Source organism: Chionomys nivalis, chromosome 8 (genome assembly GCF_950005125.1).
Source record: "Chionomys nivalis chromosome 8, mChiNiv1.1, whole genome shotgun sequence".
NCBI lineage: Eukaryota > Metazoa > Chordata > Mammalia > Rodentia > Cricetidae > Chionomys > Chionomys nivalis.
Genome location: NC_080093.1, coordinates 90,746,477 through 90,760,793, shown reverse-complemented (window position 1 = coordinate 90,760,793; position 14,317 = coordinate 90,746,477). Strand labels below are relative to the sequence as shown.

General features: G+C 37.1%; 1 non-coding gene across 1 annotated transcript; it reads left to right on the top strand.

The window, feature by feature from the left end:
- The first annotated feature begins 12,760 nt into the window (after nt 1-12,760).
- Trnak-cuu (transfer RNA lysine (anticodon CUU)) lies at nt 12,761-12,833 on the top strand. Its single transcript has one exon. It is a non-coding gene; the product is annotated as a tRNA-Lys (tRNA).
- Nucleotides 12,834-14,317: the final 1,484 nt, after the last annotated feature.

Here is a 14,317-nt window from a genome sequence, read left to right as displayed (position 1 = left end):
CTTAGATAAATGCTCATTTTTCTCCTAACTACTTTATAGAAAAGTATCCAGCTTCCCCTCATATCCTCTTTCAAACCTTCGTTCTGATGGTTTTCCTTCATTCTGGTGTGTTGTAGGAGGAGTGGGCCGCATCCCACCTGCTGGCTAGTTTAAACCCACAAATAACAACACAGAAATTGTATTAATTAAATTGTTGCCTGGCCCATTATATCTAGCCTCTTCTTGGCCAACTCTCACATCCTGATCTAACCCATTTCTACCAATCTGTGTAACACTATGAGGTCATGGATTATTGGGAAAGATTCTAACTAGCGTCAGTCTCAGCCATAACCTTCGTGGCATCTGCCACACTGCCCTTCTTCCAAGCATTCAGTTCTGTCCTCCCCAACTACCTAAGTACTGCCGTATCAAAAAGCCAAGGCAGTTTCTTTAATAACCATTGACAGCAATACATAGACAAAAGAACCTCCTACACAATTTCCTCCTTTTTTCTGTTTAAACAAAAAGGAAGGCTTTAATTTTAACATAGTAAAATTACATATAACAAAACAGTTATCAAGCAAGAATTACAGTTACAATATTTATATTTACTTTATCTTTTATCATAACTAAGGAAAACTACATCTATAAATTCTTCAACTTCATCAAAGACTCCAGAAGGAGATAATATTACTTAAGTAAACAGAAAGTGCATTATGAGCAACTGCCAAAACTCTAGAAAAGACAGAGACATCTCACTTCCTGGACAGTCACCCAAAGTTCTTTTGTACTGTTGGGGCATCCATCTTCGGTCTTTAGGTCCATATTATCCAAAAGACAATTCCATGAAGCAGGAAATTTTAAAGACAGTTCAGTCACTTTATTTTGAGTCCTGCAGAATGTCTCACAGACTCTTTCATGAAGCAGGAATCCTGCAGGACCATCTCACATTTATGCAAGTTCAGCAGTCCTCTCTCTGTGGTTTCTTCATGTCCAGTTTATGCAGCAGTCCAGACAAGAACATTTTCTTGCCCAAATTGCTAACCAACTCAATAAGAAGCCTCTTCAATGCGCACTTTCCTCTTGAAGTAGATTGGTGCTGCCAGGAGCAGATGTGTCTCATTGTCATTAAAAGTCCTAATTTATTAAAACATTTTAAATGCCATATTCTGTAGTCTTTGAAAGATACGAAGAATGCCTGTCTAACTGAAATATCTCTATATATCTAGAAAATCTAACTAACATGATTACAGCTTGACTATTATTGATGATTATCCATTAACAAGCTATATTTCCTAATTTTACATTGCATTTTTAAATGAACTACACAATAACAATACCTTAATCAGGATCAGAAATACATATACATATAGCAAAATTGACCTTAAATTTATATCAACAAAGCAAAATTTATACCAATGTAAATTATTCATATCTATATTTTATCCCCCTTTAAATGTAAAAGAACATTTATAAAAATATTTGGGAATATAGGCATAGCTTTTTTCTCTCCAATCTGCTCAGTGCTCTATGGGGGCACTGTTAATCAGTTCTTTCATGGTATATCCTGGGTGCTATGTTTATCTCAGTCAGCAGTTGGGTGAAGAAACTTTTGAGGATATTTACAGCAACCTTTCAGGAAGTTGTGGTCTATCATACCATATTGGTCTAGAAGCAATCCACAGGGTCTCATCCTCTGTGAAAACAAAAGGAGAACTTCTTTTTCAAAGCATCACATCCTTAGATTCAAATTCTGAAGTCATAATACTCTTATAATATACATGCTGGTTTGGCTTAGCAGCCCATACAATGAACCATCTCTCTGAACTTAGCTCCTTCACAGTCAAAAAATTTAAAAAAAAAAAACACAATAATACACAGAATCCAGGCTCTCTGTGAATTTTTCATCTTTACACGGCTTTATTTTAACCTCTATTTCTTTTATTTTTAATATTTGGCTTTTTGAGACAGGGTTTCTGTGTATCTTTGTCCTGGAACTCACTCTGTAACCAGGCTGTCCTTGAACTCACAGAGATCTGCCTGTCTCTGCCTCCCCAGTGCTGGGATTAAAGGTATATGTTACCACACCATAAACTCACAGAGATCCCTCTACCTCTGCCTCCCAAGTATTGGGATTAAAGGTGTATACAACTACTCTCTTTTTTATTTTTTATTTTAAGGACTTTAACCTTTTTCTTTTCTCTCCCAAGCCAGTATATATAAAGATTTATTTATTTATTATGTATACAACATTCCTTCCACGTATGCTTGCATGCTAGAAGAGGGTACCAGATCTCATTATAGATGGCTGTGAGCCACCATGTGATTGCTGGAAATTGAACTCAGGACCTCTGGAAGAGCAGTCAGTGCTCTGAACCTCTGAGCCATCTCTCTATCCCTGCCAGCATATATTCTTTAAAACACAGTAAACTATTCAGAGGTTTTCTTCATCTGAATTTTTCTTTACTGTATATCTCTCTTTTTTTTTTCTGACCACGAGTCTTTAATTTACCAAGCAATATGGGTAGGATTAAAACCGTGGCTTTGATGGCTGGATCCAGCCTATTCCTTAGCTTTCTGCGATTCCAGCCTCATGGCAGAGGTACCAACCAGAGCCATGTTTATTTACACAACTCTATGACATTTTAAGGTCCCTGCCAGCAATTATGCTGCAGCAGTGTGCTTATGAACCACACTAAAATGCTCCATAGTTAGATTGCTTGCCTGAAAGAGTTAGAATTTGCCCTAGCAGGATGGACCAGAAAGCCGGCATTTTAAAAGGGCACAGCTTTTTTCTGCTACAGCTGAAAACCGAAAAGCATGTGGTCAGTTTTTTTATGAACACTACTGATGGAGGTGGGTCTTGTATTAATATGTTGCTTTCATTGGTTAATTAATAAAGAAACTGCCTAGGCCCATTTGATAGGCCAACCCTTAGGTGGGTGGAGTAAACAGAACAGAATGCTGGGAGAAAGAAGCCGAATCAGTGAGTCACCATGATTCTCTCACTCAAGACAGACGCAGGTTAAGATCTTTCCTGGTACGCCAGCTCGTGGTGCTACACAGAATATTAGAAATGGGCTAGATCAATATGTAAGAGCTAGCCAATAAGAGGCTGGAACTAAAGGGCCAGGCAGTGTTTAAAAGAATACAGTTTCCATGTAATTATTTTGGGGCCTAAGCCATGCGGGTGGCCGGGTGCCGGGGACGCAGCCCTGCCGCTCACACTTCAACAGAGTGGCACCCAACGTGCTAATGAACTCCACGTAAAACCTGAGAGGGCTTAAAAAGGACACAGAGAATTTAAGACAGCTTTTTGCTGTTTGTGGGTTGCGTGCGGCAAAGAAATTGTCCTAACTCAGCAACAGGAAAAAACTGACTGTTTTAAAATGCTGGCTTTCTGGGCTGTGCCGCCATCGCGATCTCTGTCTGGCTCCTGCTGGAGACAGAGCTTTTGAATGGAGCATTTGGAGTAAAGTGCTATGGATTGCTTGCCGGCAATGTGGACTGCTGTGTGCCTGGAACTGTGTGTGGCTCAGGGGCACCAAATGGCTCTGAGGCAGGAGGGCTCAGCTCCGCCATGCTGAACTGTGCTGGTCTCAGGCAGGAACTACCATAATTACCATAATAACAGCGCAGTTAAGGTTTGGACTGAGCAGGACACAGGCGGTACCGCATTATCTGTGCATGGTGCAACTTAAGTTTTTAAGAAGTGCTTAACATTTTAAGAAATGCTCCTGGATAGTAAAAAAATTACAGATTCACAATAGAACTGATTCAGACACTGTTGGATGAATGTACGTAGGCTTGAAAGAGAGAAAAAATATATATAAAGAATAAAGTTAATGTCTTAAAAAAAGGTAAAGTCTTTAAAGAGACAGAGTACAGATAGTTATAGATTAAAAGAAATAAAGAAAAATAAGCCACGTAAAAATGGAAAATTCACAGAGAGTCTAGATTATGTACACTGTGTTTTCTTTAAAATTTTTGACTGTAAAGGAGCTAAGTAAAGAGAGACATTTCATTATATGGGCTGCCAAGCTAGACCAGAATGGATATCATAAGGGTATTATGACTTCAGAATTTGGGACTAAGGATATGATGCTTTGGAGAGGGTCTTCTTTTGTTTTCACAGAGGATGAGGCTCTTTGGATTGTTTCTATCCCAATATGGTATGATAGACCACGCCCTCCCAAAAGGTTGCTGTGAACACCCTCAAAAAATTACTTCACTCAACTGCCAACTGAAATGACCCTGGCACACAGGTTATACCATGAAAGACCTAATTAACGACACCCCCATTCAGCAGGAAGCAGTTTGGAGAGAAAAAACTGCGCCCATGTTCCCAAATATTGTTTATATTCTTTATAAATGTTCTTTTACATTTAAAGGGGGATATGATATAGATATGAATAATTTGCATTGATGTGGATTTTAAGGTCAATTTTGTTATATGTATATGTATTTCTGATCTTGATTAAGGTATTGTGATTGTGTAGTTCATTTAAAAATGTAATGTATAATTAGGAAATATAGGTTGCTAATGGATAATCATCAATAATAGTCAACCTAGTAGTTAGATTTTCTAGATTTATAGAGATATATTTCAATTAGATAGGCATTCTTCATACTTTTCAAAGACTGCAGAATATGGCATTTTAATGTTTTAATAACTTAGGGCTTTTCATGACAATGAGACACGTCTACTCCTGGCAGCACCAATCTACTTCAAGAGGAAGATGGGCATCGAAGAGGATCCTTATGGAGTTTGATAGCCATTTGGGCAAGAAACTGCTCTTGCCTGGACTGTTGTATAAACTGGACACAGAGAACCCACAGAAAGAGGACTGCTGAACTTGCCTAAAGGTGAGACGGTTTTTCAGGATTCCTGACTCATAAAAGAGTCTGCGAGACATTCTGCAGGACACAGCAAAAAGTGGCTGAACTGTCTTTGGAATTTCCTGCTTGATGAAAATGTCTGCTGGATACTATGGGCCTGAAGGCTGAAGATGGATGCCCCAACAGTACAAAAGAACTTTGGGTGACTGTCCAGGCAGTGAGATGTCTCTGTCATTTCTAGAGTTTTGGATCTCTTGTTTGCTTAGGTAATATTATATCCTTCTGGAGTCCTTGATGGAGTTGAAGAATGGTTAGTTATAGTTATAGTTTTCCTTAGTTATGATAAAAGATAAAATAGATATAAATATTGTAACTGTAATTTTTGCTTGATAACTGTTTTGCTATATATAATCTTACTATGTTAAAGTGAAAGCCTTTCTTTTTTGTTTAAACAGAAAAAGGGGAAATGATGGAGGTGGGTCTTGTATTAATCTGTTGCTTTCATTGGTTAATTAATAAAGAAACTGCCTTGGTCCATTTGATAGGCCAACCCTTAGGTGGGTGGAGTAAACAGAACAGAATGCTGGGAGAAAGAAGCCAGAATACTCCTATTCTCATTGCCCCACCTCTACTTCCTGTCTGGTTTTCCCACCTATATGTTCTGCCTGGCTATAGGCCAATCAGCATTTATTTAAAATGTAATTGACAGAATATAGAATTGTCCTGCACCACTGATGATTTTCTTTTAGTTTCCTCATCCATGTGTAGACTTCTTCTATTTGTAATTCCACACTCTTGGGCCTTGTACATATCCCTAGAATGTCTTTTCTTTTGCCTGCTGAAATAACTTCCCTCACCATAATGGTTCATAGAGCCAGTGCTTGTGGTGGAGGAAGCACAGCAAGGGTAGAGAGAGCCTCAAACAATCTCCTTCTACCAGTCATGTCCCAGGCTCAGATCATTATGAAAAGAGGAAACTGAGGCAGACTGTTGCTTAAGAAAAAGATCTATTAGAGCAGATAGGCAGGCACACAACAGTGCTGTGGGAGTTGGAGCAGAGTTCACACACTCAGCATATATTCTTGCCAGGAGCAGTATAGACTGCAGTATCACCTAACTTGCATTTGCATTCTAGGTGCTTGGCATTGGTGCTTGGCTTTTCCCCTTATGTCTAGTTATGATATATCCTTGAGAAAGACTGACTGAGATTCCCACTCACAGACAGTGACTTAGATTTGTGTGTGTCTCTGTGTGTGTGTGTGTCTGTGTTTGTGTCTGTGTTTGTGCTTGTAATAATTATGGAATTGTTTGAGAGTTTGGAGTAAATTCAAATATGAAAACATCCAAGTCTCAGTGTTCAGTGGCTGGATTGAAATTTCTTGCTACCTCTCTTATCTCCCTTTCTCATATTGTTCACACTACTCATCCAGAAAGGATTGAGAAGGGAATACTATAGCCTGATATTTTCAGGTCTAAAATGAAGAAGCAACAGGATCATTCATCTCATCCTTGCTCCAGCAATCTCTTTTGTTGTTGCAGCAAATGTATGTTGATTTTTTAAGCACAATTTTACATTGATGCAAGAGAAACTTGAATAGTTACCTTTGAAAGGAAGTCAAGAAATCTTAGTTGAACTGTGGGGAGCCAGACAGACTTTCTCAGAGGCTTTGAGGCAAGGAGAAAAAAAAACTTCAGTTTTGTGTCCTTGTTCAAGAGTGGATTTGGCAAGGCCAGTTTAGGGCTGGAGCCAGTGCTTTCTCATAGGAGTCAAGGTTTCTGGGATCCTGACTCTTCCTCCTGGACTGTAGTCATCAGTCTATAGTCAGCTGTGTCTGAGGTATCCCACATCTTCTTTGCCAATATTGTCTGACTTAGATCCCTTCTGACCTTAGACATTTCCCCCTGTAAATAGTTATTTGATGGTGTACTGTTAGTAAACTTGATATACATAAGTGATCAGGTTATAGAAGACCTCCTGGTCCCAGGTATTGTGTTTGGGGTCTTATTTCTCATTTTCTATATTTGTCATCCCTGGTCCTTCCACTCAACAACTTACCTTTTAGGACCTTTATTCTTGGCAGTTAGGGATACTGAATGTTTAAGTATGGGTATGGAAATGCCAGAAATACACAATGAATCAATGGCCATTTATACACAAAAGACATCTGTCCAAGTAAATAATGGGATTAAAAGACCTTTCAAGATATATTTTTATTTTATGTGGATAAATATTTTCCATATATGTTTTTATGTGTACCACTCGATTGCCTGGTGCTCCCAGAGGTCAAAAGAGGGCACTGAATATCCTAAAACTAAAGTCACATTAGTCCCAAATTACCATGTTGACGCTGACAATCAAACCTGGGATCTCTGTAAGAACAACCAATGTTCTTAACCATTTAACTGATCAACAACCCCTAAAAGATTCTTATTACAAGGTTTGAGGAATGTAAATCATTTATTACGTTGAGAAAATACTTTCTTACTCTACTGATTTCATCTTTCTAAGGCAAGTTCAGATAGAATCTTTCTGTAAAGACTTGCTTAATAATCCATCACTCATATTCCATATTCTAACCCTTTGAACAACTTCCCTACTTTTAAACATTCCTGTTTCTTATCATATTGTATTGTCACTTCTCAGTGGTTTGTGGATATCTTGGTTACATAGCATGTGTATATGTGTGCATATATATTTCTAAATATAACCTGCTCAGTTTGTAAAGTATTATTTGTATGTATGTCTTTAGGGCTGACTAATCCAAAATTGGTTGTGGAAATCCAATTGGTGTGTTCTTCCATTGAAAAGAATATTTCTCTTTCTCTCATTATTCCTTATTTGCCTATAATTTTAGGGCTGAGGCCTCATCAGCTTTCCCTTGTTCACTTTGGCATGCATACTGGTTTCATTCTTAGCTCATGCTTAGGAAGTCATATTGGTGTGAATTTATGGGTATAACTTTTGACATTATGGGGAGAAACAATCTCAAAGCAAACTCTAACTCTTAGGTCTTACAATCTTTCTAACTCCCCTTCTACAAAGTTCTTTGAGCCTCAGGTTTGGGAATGTTTTGTAGATGTATCCATTGGGTCTTGGCTCCAAAACTTTGCATCTTGATTGATGGTGGGTGTTCTTTGTTGATTTTATCTGATGCCAAGAGCAAGCTCCTTGATGAGGGGTGAGGAAGGCATTAGGTTTTGGAATATGGGAAAATGTTTAAATTGTTTCTAGGTATTATGATGTTTTAATAAAGTACTGGTTGTAGGTTCTTCTCAAATAAGCATGACTTCTCAAGCACTGAATTATTAGCTAGATTTCTGGTACCAGTAATGGTTTCTTTCCTGCATTATAGTCCAACTAGAGAGCTGTGATTACTGCCCAGGTATGCATGTCACTACCACACTCAGGGTTATCGTACCATGCTGGTTGTTGCTGTGGTCCATAGACATCACAAGTGGGTAGGACTGTTGGTTGCCTCCTTCCTTTGGAAGCCTTCATTATGACTTCTGGTACCAGAAAAGAGGGTATATTCATGACAGTTCCAGATATGGGCCAGATGGCCCTGTTTCTTAAGTGCATGGTATGTATGTTAAGTAATAGTGTTTTAACTTTGGGTAAGTTCATCTCAAGGGGGAAAACAAGGGAAATAGTAATGAGCTGTATGTTTGAGAGTCTCAAGGATAACTTTGTCCAAGAAGTCAAAAGACAACATTTTTGCTTGTTTTTGGGGATTTTATTACATGGTTTTTGACTTTTTAAGAGAACATTATCAGCCTAGGTTATAAAAGTTTATTAACATTATATATGAGTATTTATGAAAAGAATTACATGTATTATAGGGTTTTTTTTAAATAGTGAGTAGTATGATTCTTTATGACTTTTAAAGACGTCCTTTCTGTAATTTCACCCCTCTTTCTTCTTTTTCCCTTTTCTTTTTTTCCCTTTCTCTTTTCCCCTTTCTCTTTTCCCTTTCTAGAAAACCCTCCATTTCCCTATTTCTCCCATGAAATCATTTGTACACTGCTATTCCGCTTTGTCACCCCCTTTCTCTTCTGTGTTTATCCCCTTCTCCATCCCTCAAGACCCCTTATCTATTTACCTGATAAGACCATATTTATCTTGCTATTCCCCTACTCTGTTGCTCACCAGACCATTTTCCTGACAATAGATCTGTTTTACTTTCCTGGTTTCTGCAGTTACTTTAGGATATTTCTCTCATTTGAAGATATGGATCTATCTAGGAGCCTCTCATGGGAAAGAACATGCGACATTTTCTTTCTGAGTCAGGATTACCTCATTCAATATGATCTTTTATAGTTCTATTAGTTAACCAACAAATTTCATGGTTTCATTTTTCTTTAGCTGAATATATTCCATAGTGTATATGTACTGCATTTTCATCATATATACATTGGTTGAAGGATATTTACAATGTTTTTATTTCTTAACTATTATGAATAGAGAGGCAAAGAAAATGGCTGTACACCTTTTCTCAAAAAGAAAAATCTTGACTAAATTCATCCTTCTAGTAAGTCTAATTTCTTCTCTCTACAAAATATTTTATGAGCTATGTTTTTTTCTTGAATATGTAGATATTATGTAAAAACATATCTAGGGTTTATCTATGATGACATGGTAAATGCACGTTTGATGGAGAATTCTCCTCTGTACGGTGTGAATATGTTTTATTATTATTGGTTAATAAAGAAGCTGCATTGGCCCTATAGCAGGGTACAAAATAGCCAGGCTGGAAATGTGATATATATAGAGAGAGTAGACAGAGTCAGCGAGACGTCATATAGATAGATGTCAGAATGTTACAGGTTATCCACAAGCCTTGTGGCAATACATAGAATAAGAGAAATTGGATAATTTAAGATGTGTTAGTTAATAAGAAGCCTGAGCTAATAGGACAAGCAATTTTTTAATTAATACAATTTCCATGTGGTTATTTTCGGTCTGGGCAGTTGGGAATGAACAAATAGTCTCTGACTACAAAAATTTATTTTCAAACAGAGACATGGTGTTTTCTGAAGTAACTGAACCATTTGTCATCCCCACAGTGTATGTTAATTGGTCATATGCCATGGTCATCGCTTATACCTGTAGTTGTTTGAATGAACTTAAAATGATCTTACATTGTGTTTGAGTTTGCATCATTTTGAGGATAATTTGAGTGCATTTTCATGCTCTTATTAATTTTTAACATACATTTTCTTATGAAATTTATTTTTAAATATTATACCAGTTTTCTTATTGGTTATTTTTCTATTTTTGTTTATTCCAGATTTCCTTATGTGTTTTAAGTCTTTGGCTAGATACCTTCATGAAAAACATTCTATTGATCTGCAGCTTGAAATTTCCTTTTCTTCACTGTTTCTCTCACCATACATTGCAATGTTCATGTTTTAATGAAATATATTTAGTTCTTTACATCTATTTAAATCTAATGATTTCATTGTTTAATTTTAATCAACCAATTAATGAGTTAGTTTACTAAACATCTCTTGCTGTGTTTTGGCATGATTTTTTAAGAAATCAGTAATTCTCACAAAAAGTGTCTGTGATCTACTTTTATTTAATATTTGCCTTTGTATGATAAATGAGGATCCTCTTATTGTTCATTACACCTACCTATATTTCAGGCACCATTTACTGAAAATTCTTTTTTTTTCCTGCTGATATTTATGGACAGTTTTGTCAAAGATTAAGGATATGAATAAGGCTGCTTTTGGACTTCTTTCTACTGTAAAACACTGCAAAGAGAAATGAAAAAGCATCTAAATGAATAGAGACCTACTACTTGTTCATAAGTTGCAAAACTCGGTTTTGAACCATAAATTTAAGTATGTTTGTATTGATTCCAGAGCCAATGAAAATTCTAAGCTTCAAAATTAAATTTTGTTCATCTATTTTCTCTTTCGATTGAAAATAGAGTCTTTTCACACAATATGCCCTGATTAGGGGACCCACAACACACACCCACACCCACAGACCCCCCCCCACACACACAGAGAGAGAGAGAGACAGAGAGACAGAGAGAGATGGAGAGAGAGATACTTGAGACAGTTCCTTTTCATTTCCCATCCCATCTAGGTTCATTTCTTCATGTATCTCATTAGAAAAGAATAAACTACTTCTAAGGGATAATAATAAAGATTGACAAAATAAAATATAGTAGGATAAAACAAAAACTATCATTTCAGATTTGGACAGTACAGACAAAGAGAATAAAAAGAGCCCAGGAGATGGCACAACAATCAGAGATCCACTATTCACATACCCAGAAATCCCATAAACAGTAAACTGGAAGCCACAATATATATTTAGAAGACATTGCCTGAATCTCATGCTTTCATATGAACTTTGATGATGATTTAGAAATCCTTGTTTTTTTTTTATGTAGTCCATTACTTCTGGCTTTTACAATCTTCTTGATTCCACTTTCACAGTGCTTTTAGCATAGGAATTTGAAGGAGACATGTCATTTAAGGCTGAATTATTCAAAGTTTCTCACTCTGAATAATGGCTGGCTCTTGTTCTCTGTATTTGTTTTCATCTTTAGCAGAAGGAAGCTTCTATGATGATTGCTAAGGAAGGCACTGATCTATGAGTATAACAACATGCCATTTCAAACCATGTTATTACCGTGTACTTTTTTAGACCACCAATATTTAGTTTTATCCGAGGTCCCTGTAGACCAGGGCAGGGCAAGGCAAAGGTTCCTCCATCTTGTATTTGTTCTGAAACCATAAAAGTTTAACTAGAATTTGATCTCCCTGATTGAGAATCCTATGGGTAATTACCCAACTTTTTGTAGGAACTAAAGTTTAGTATGTCCTAGCCTGCTTGTGCATAACGTCCTACAGCTGACAGCTTATTCTAGCTAAAGTCATATTGCTTATTTATGTGAAGCCTACCTATTACCCCATGAAAGTGATGAGAGAGATGCCATGACATAGTCTTCCCTTCGTAACTACATGTTTTGAACATTCTGAGCCATACCTAGATCTCTGAATATTTAGATATGATTCCCACTGGCTGAAATAAAGACATTAAATTGACTATAAACTACATATGAATCATCACTGGCTTCAAAGGGTTTGTGGCTGTACCTGGTAGCTTGCCAATTACCTTCCTATACCAAAGACAATAGAATGTAGGGTTGAAGGCTCTATGTAGGCACCAGCTTGACTTTTCCATGTTCAATGAGTTGTGCAGGCATTTTCTTCAGCAAGGCAACCTTGCTGTCAAATTGTGGAGAATTACTGAGAGTCTTAGAAACAGCTTGGGTTGTTTGGGGATTCCCATGTTACCCCTTTGGACAACAGTTTAATTAGATATCATCTAATTCTAGTACTAGGAATTTCATTTGATTTTATGTTCAGGAAGTTCTCATCTATGCCAATGTACTCAAGATTATTACCCAGTTTTCTTTATCAGGTTGAGTGTATCTGGTTTTATATTGAGGTATTTGATCCATTTAAAGTTGAGTTTTGTGAAAGGTGATAAGCATGGATTTATTCAGATTCTTTTACATTTAGTCAACCAGTTTGATCAGCACCATTTGAAGAATATGGCATTATTTCCAGTGTATGTTCCTACCTTCTTGTAGGGATATAGCCCCACCCATTGGGGGTGTGTTCGCCTCGGGCTAATGTTTACGGATAAATCTGCCAGGCGTGAGCCCAGCAGCCCCTTTTTTCTCTTGCTCCGCTGTGCTCTGCGGGAACCTGTGGTCCTGTAAGTCTATTTTCTTATTAAAGCTTTATATATTTATATAATCTGTCTGTATTTATGCCTGCAGGCCAGAAGAGGACACCAGACCTCATTACAGATGGTTGTAAGTCACCATGTGGTTGCTGGGAATTGAACTCAGAACCTTTGGAAGAGCAGGCAATGCTCTTAACTGCTGAGCCATCTCTCCAGCCCCTGGTTGTGGCCTGGCTAGCTCAGTCGGTAGAGCATGAGACTCTTAATCTCAGGGTCATGGGTTCGAGCCCCACGTTGGGCGCCAAAATGTGGTGGCGCAAATGAATCAGACAGATTATATAAATATATAAAGCTTTAATAAGGAAATAGACTTACAGGACCACAGGTTCCCGCGGAGCACAGCAAAACAAGAGAAAAAAAGGGCTGCTGGGCTCATGCCCGGCAGATTTATCCGTAAACATTAGCCCAACGCAAACACGCCCCCAATGGGTGGGGCTATATCCCTACACCTTCTTTACAAAAAATCAGGTACCAATAGCTGTATAAATTTATATCAGCCATCAATTCAATTCCTTAGCAGCATATCTGTTTTTATGTTAATTACATTCTGCATTTTAAAATTATTATGGTTTTGTAGTATTCCTTGAAATTGGGAATTGTTTTTAGTGATACTTTGTAAAGTTTTTTCCTTTTAAGGTCTGTGAAGAATTTTCTTAGAATTTTGATGGGGATTGCATTGAATTTGTAAATTGCTTTTATATGATGGCCATGTTTAATATGTTAATCCTATCAATCTAAGAACATGTGAGATCTTTCCATCTTCTGATATCTTCTTCAGCTATTTTCTCCAATATCTTAAAGTTTTTATCATACACAACTTTTATTTATTGCTTAGAGCTACCTCAAGATATTCATTCTATATGATTTGAGACTGTAAAAGATGTTGTTATCCTGGATTCATTCTCAGTTTGTCATTTGTATGTAGAGAACAACTGATGTTTGTGCATTAATTTTGTATCCAACTACATTGCTGAAAGTGTTTATCATCTGTAGTTTCCTTGATACATTTTTTAGGGTCACTTATGTAAACTACTGTATAATCTGCAATAAACTTTTGTCTTCTTCTTATTCAGTTTATAACCCTTTGACCTCCTTCAGTTGTTGACCTATCCTTGCATTTCTGAGATGTATCCAGATGACCATGGCAGATGATATGTTGGTGAATTTGGTTTGTGAGTATTATACTGAGCATTTTTACATGTATGTTCATAAGAGAAATTGGTTTATCATTCTTTTTCTTTGTTAGGTCTTTATGTGGTTTGGGTGTCAGGGTAACTGTTTCCACATAAAATCTGTGATTAAAGGTGTGTACCACCATTGCCTGGCTTCTGTGGCTAACTATTGTGGTTGCTGGGATTAAAGGTGTATGCAACCACTGCCTGACCTGGGTGACTGACTAGTATGGTTGCTTTGCACTGAGCTTCTGACAAAATTTGTTTATTAAAACAAAAAATAATATACCACTATAGTCCTGTTTTTTTCAATCCAAGGAGATTTTAACTTTAGTAGACTGATAGGTAAAAGTGGTCTTTTATCCTGTTACCTAGTATTATTTTGCAAGGCAAACTGAAAATTTTAATTAATTAAATAGTATGCATGCACGCTGAAATAGTCTCATTTCAGCTGTACAAAATGTGATTTAATATCAGAAACATACACAGAGTCACACCCCAAAACAACTTAATTTAGTATGTGGAGGTTAGGGGTGACCATTATCTAACATAG